Genomic DNA, 6,000 nt, shown 5'->3' with positions numbered 1-6,000 from the left:
TCTTCAAAGCTCCCCAGGCGGCTCCACCTGCGCCCAAGATCAAGACGGACTTGCCTGCTGGAAGGACCTGGCAGGCACGTAGCCAAGAGATGGAGCTCACTAGGAGAAGGGCTTCATCTAGAGGTCCCTTCTTGCCACCAAGACCGCTTTCATCTCCTGGTCGCCTGGCCCCAGGAGGGAAATGACAATGAGAAGCTGGAGCAGGAGCGCAAGCAGGCATTGCTGAGCCCGGTGCCGTTCACAGGTGCAGAGAGGGTAACTGACCTGCCCGAGGTCACATGGCTTGCCACCAGACCGCAGCCTCTTCTGGGCCAACGATCCCACCACGAGCCTTTGCCGCTGGGGTGGACACACTCTGGACAGGATCCCGGGGTTCCCCTGCCTCGCGATTGGCAGATGTTAGAGATAGAAGTGCCAAGCGAGGAAGAAGGCTGCCTGGCTTATCTGGGGACCGAGCCTATGACCTTGACCTTCTGGGGCACTGACTCACTCACGGTTCCCCCAGAAGAGCACTGAGCACTTTGGCATGTCAGGAAGAAGCCCAGGATATGTGGCAACATCCTGGTTTCTTCATCAGCACCTTTCCTGCCGCGCTGCTTACAAGCCTGTCTTGTGCGCTCAGCTGAAAATGCGGACAAGCCTCCGGAACAGTCTGTGTGCCACTCAGCAGTATCCAGAGAAAAGAGCCACTTCACCCTACAAAATGGATCTCAGAAATCTGCAGGCACTGTCTAAGGGGCAGGCCATGTAGAAAATAAACCATTTGTCATTTGTGGGATGGATGCTGGAGTAATTCAGTTAGAGGAACTCGCTCTTCAGTATCAAAGGAGAGATTGTTTTATTATTTTTATTTTCATTTTATTCAAAAGGGAAACCCAGAGTGAGAGAGCAAGAGAGGGAGAGAGAGAGAGAGTTAGCACTTGCTAGTATGTTCCAAAATGCCAGCAACTGCAGGGGCTGGGCTTGGCTTAAACTAGGAGCCAGGAACTCAGTCCTGACCTCTCACATGGATAGCAGTGACCCAAGTATGTGAGCCATCGTCTGCTGCCTTCCAGGTTATCCATTAACTGGAAGCTGGATCAGAATCAGAGTAGCTGGGACTCGAACCCAGGTCTTCCCATACAGAATGTGGGCCTCCCAAGTAGCAGCTTCCCTGCTGCTGTGCCAAACGCCTTTCCCTAGAAGTGATTATTTTTTGAAAGTAGTTGAGGGGCCGGTGCCATGGCGCAGTGAGTTAACCCTCCGCCTGCGGCACCGACATCCCATATGGGCGCCATTTCTAGTCCCAGCTGCTCCTCTTCCAATCTGGCTCTCTGCTATGGCCCGGGAAAGCAGTAGAAGATGACCCAAGCCCTTGGGCCTCTGCACCCATGTGGGAGACCTGGAAGAAGCTCCTGGCTCCTGGCTTCAGATCAGCGCAGCTCCGGCTGTTGCAGTCATTTGGGGAGTGAACCAGAGGAAGGAAGATCTTTCTCTCTGTCTTTTCCTCTCACTGTAACTAACTCTACCTCTCAAATAAATAAATAAAACCTTTAGGGAAAAAAAAAAAAAAGAAAGAAAGTAGTTGAGGTGAGTGGCACAGCAGTTGAGCCACTGCTTGGAACTCCTGCGTCTCATATCAAAGTGCCTCATTTAAGTCCGGGAAACTCTGCCTCGGATCCAGCTTCCAGCTGGCACCCACCCTGGGAGGCAGCAGTCCATGCTTCCATCACCTGGATCCCTGCCACCCACATGGGAGACTCAGGTTGAATTCCTGGCTCTTGACTTTGTTGTAAGCATCTGGGGAGTGAACCAGGAGATAGGAGATTTCTCTGTCTCTATGTCTCTTTGTGTGTGTGTGTGTGTGTGTCTCTAAAAAAAAAAAATGTTTAAAATTGTATAATGGGCAATGTAAGATTCTTAGCCAAGCAGCCTGAAAGTGGACAGCATTAGCTGAGCTGTTTTTACATTTTCACCCACCGATTTTTTCACTGTGATTCGGCTGCTCTCAGCAGTTCACAGAAGTGGGTTGAATTGATAAATGTGGGAAACCAAGCCTGACCCAAGGGGACAGGGTGAGACCTACTTACCTAGTCCAGTGGGCACTATAGTGGGGACATAGTCCCAGTAGAAACATATGCATTCTCCGTATTTTTCTTCTTTTTTTTTAAAGATTTTATTTTTAAAAATTATTTTATTTATTTGAAAGAGTTACAGAGGGAGGTAGAGACAGAGAGAGAGTTCTTCCATCTGCTGGTTCACTCCCCAGATGGCCGCAACAGCCGGAGCTGCACCGATCTGAAGCCAGGAGCCAAGAGTTCTTCCGGGTCTCCCACATGGGATTCAGGGGCCCAAGCACTTAGGCCATCTTCTACTGCTTTCCCAGGCCATATCAGAGAGCTGGGTCAGAAAAGGAGCAGCTGGGACTCAAACCGGCGCCCATATGGGATGCCAGCACTGCAGGCCAGGGTGTTAACCCACTGCGCCACAGCGTTGGCCCCGTATTTTTCTTCTTAAAAGAAATTTATTGTTTTCATCTACTTAAGAGGCAGAGTAACAGAGAGACAGAGAGAGGGGCAAGAGAACGCTGCATCCACTGGTTCACTCCCCAAATGCCTGTAACAGCCAGGGCTGGGCCAAGCCAAAGCCAGGAGCCCAGTTCAACATCTGAGTCTTCCACATGGGGTGGGAGGGTCCCAAGCACTTGGGCCATCATCTGCTGCCTCCTAGGACACCCATAAGTGGGGAGGAGGATCAGACGCAGAGGAGCCAGGACTCGAACCAGCATTGCAATATGGGATACAGGAGTCCCAAGCGGTGGCTTAACCTGCTGCACCTCAATGCTCACCCTACTTCCTCTGCATTTTTCTAACAGCTTCTGAAGCATCCATGAAGCCTGTGTCTGATCAAGCACTTTTAAATTCTGAGCAATGAGAGGGCTCTCTGATATCCCCTAGGGAGGAGCACCAATTAGTACAAGCCTTTGGGAGGGTCTTGGGATGCATCCAAATTAAAAATGCATCATATCTGTGACCCAGCAACACCACTTCGAAGAACTTGTCCTACGGAACAGTCCTGCAAATCCACCAAAGTGTACATACAAGGTGGGTTCTTTTCAGTTAATTTATCTTGGTGAAAATCTGCAAGAAACCCAAGCATAGCAGATAAAGCTGTCATCTGTGACACTGGCAGCCTATATGGGAACCGGTTCAAGTCCTGGCCGCCTCTCTACCAATCCAGCTCCCTGCTAATGTGTCTGGGAAAAACAGCAGAAGATGGCTCACGTGTTTGGGCCTCTGTATCCACCTGGGAGACTCTGAAGAAGCTCCTGGCTTTGGCCTGGTGCAGCCCCAGCCGTTGTGCCATTTGGGGAGTGAACCAGTAGATGAAAGATCTCCCTGTGTGTCTCTCCCCCACCTCTGTAACTCTTTCAAATAAATAAAATTAAATCTTAAAACAAAAAGGGTGGGGTGGCCAGCGCTGTGGCATCAGGTAAAGCCGCCACCTGCAGTGCTGGCATCCCATATGGACTCCTGGCTCCTGGCTTCAGTTTGACGCAGCTCCGGCTGTTGCAGCCAATTGGGGAGTGAACCAGCAGATGGAAGACCTCTCTCCCTCTCTCTCTCTCTCTGCTTCTCCTTCTCTCTGTGTAACTCTGACTTTCAAATAAATAAATAAATAAATCTTTAAAAAGAAAGAAACCCAAGTCCATCAATAAGGAATTAGTTGTATAAAGTGTAGCCCATTCATAGAATGGAATCTTCCACAGATGTGAAACGGAACAGGGTAGAGCTGTATGTGCCTAGTGGGAGAAATAGCCATGAACGACAACAACAAAAGATCTACAGAAAGTAGAGTGCTTCCGTTTTGAGAAAATGATTAAGGAAGGCAGCCACGGTCTCTGGCCAATGGCTTCAGTTCTTGGGTTCCTAAATTGCCTTTAAAATCTTCAACTATGAGTAAAATAGTTTGGGAGTCTCAATTCCTGAACCCATCCCCTGTTCTCTGTCTTCCCTTGTACCAAAAAACAATTAAAAGTAATTCAGGGGCAGGCATCTGCTGTAGCACCAAGCTAAGCCACTGCTGTGGGGCTCACATCCCATATCTCAGTGGTTGGGATCGAGTCTCACCTCCACTTTTTTTTTTTTTTAAGATTGATTTACTTGGAAGTCAGAGGCAGAGAGACAGAGAGACAGAGAGGGAGAGAGAGGTCTTCCATCTGTTGGTTCATTCCCCAAATGGCAGCAATGGCCAGAACTGGGCTGATCTGAAGCCAGGAGCCAGGAGCTTCTTCCAGGTCTCCCACATGGATGGCAGGGGCCCAAGCACTTTTGCCATCTTCAACTGTTTTCCCAGGCCATTAGCAGGGAGCTGGATCAGAAGTGGAGTGGCCAGGACTGGACCCAGCGCTCATAGGGGCTGCCGGTGCTGCAGGCAGAGGCTTAACCTCCTGCGTGGAACACTGGCCCCAGAGTAGCAATGTTCGATGAACTTGCTTAGCCTCTTGCACCTCTGCATGCCCCATGATAGGAAGCTACTCTAGAGAAGCTGGCTGTCCAGAATGAGGAACCCCTGGCACACGCTGGAACCCACAGCACAGCCTGAAGCCAGGTCCACCTGAGCCCAGAAACCCTGCAGAGCCTCAGGTTCCAGCAGTCCTGTGGGCAAGAAACAAGAGTTTGTCGCTGCCTGCTCTGGAGTTTCTTTGTTATTCAGCATTATTGAAGCAAAACTTGACTAGCAAGTAGATGAACAGCTTTGAGCCATCATCACCACCTTTGGTCTTTGATCTTGTATTTGTATTGGATTCTTTTTTTTTTTTTCTTACAAAACAAAGCATTACAGAAACACCTAGGGCCAGCATTAAGGCATAGTGGGTTAAGCTGCTGCCTGCTGGGCTGGCATCACATATGAGTCCTGGCTGCTCCACTTCTGATCCAGCTCCCTGCTAAGGGCCTGGGAAGGTAGTAGAGGAAGGTTGTAGAAGATGGCCCAAGTACGTAGGTTCCTGCAGCCACGTGGGAGACCCGGATGAAGTTCTTGGCTCCTGGCTTTGGCCTGGCTGTTGCAGCCAGGAGTGAACCAGCAGACTGAAAACCTCTTTCTGGGGTGGGCACTGCAAAAAGGCTTTAACCCACTGTGCCACAGCCCGGCCCCCTGCTGGCAAACATTTAACTTGTTAAATATAAACAGTGTTGCAAGGAACAAGGGCATGGCGGGTTGAACTTTCACACATGCAATCTGCAAGGTCATTTTAGCCAACAGCTGAGGCAGGAGCCACTCTATTTGGAGCTGCCACTCACAAGGAGGCCAGACAGCCCCCTGGCCTGGGGCATCAGTGACTTCCACTGCTGGGCTCTGGCTGTGGGGCCAGTGCGCTGAGACTGGCTGCAGACATCGGATGATCTTTCTACGACTCTTTCCTCATCTAATTCACCAAGACAGGCTTTCCTGCTTTGTCTTTTTGATCATTAAACGATTTAAAGTTCCTGGTGAGGACTGAGATGTTGGCAAGAGAGGTAGAAGCAGGAGAGGGATGGATGGAAGACAGTTAATCGGCCTCTCTCTTTCTCCTACAGCAATTTTTCTAACAGATGCAATTACATGTGAGGGCTGTAGAGAACGGAATCTTATGTTTTATTTCTTTATTCATCATTTTACAAATGGGACACACTGTAAGGAGGAAATTGTCTTTGTAGTTCCTTTCTCTCAGCTCTGGGCTGAGTTTCAGTTTTAACACCAGCTGCAGCCACCTTGTATCTGGTGGGTGAGAAGCAGCCAGCGAGGAAGGCTAAGAAATCAAGAAGAGCACACTGAAATTCAATATATTTTTATTCTTTGTAAATACAATGAGTACAACCTTTTAACTTCACCAATCGGTTAATCCACTTTGTACAGGGAAGTTGGACTCATCCTATGATAGTCCAAGTGCTGAATTTTTGTCCTCAGTGCTAGTACCTAATAAATCACAAAGTGAAAAGTACAGCAGCTATTTAAAAACGTTTGTTTCTACGTTTCTGT

This window comes from Lepus europaeus, chromosome 3 (assembly GCF_033115175.1).
Source record: "Lepus europaeus isolate LE1 chromosome 3, mLepTim1.pri, whole genome shotgun sequence".
NCBI lineage: Eukaryota > Metazoa > Chordata > Mammalia > Lagomorpha > Leporidae > Lepus > Lepus europaeus.
The sequence above is the reverse complement of the archived record's forward strand: the minus strand, read 5'-3'. Positions refer to the sequence as shown.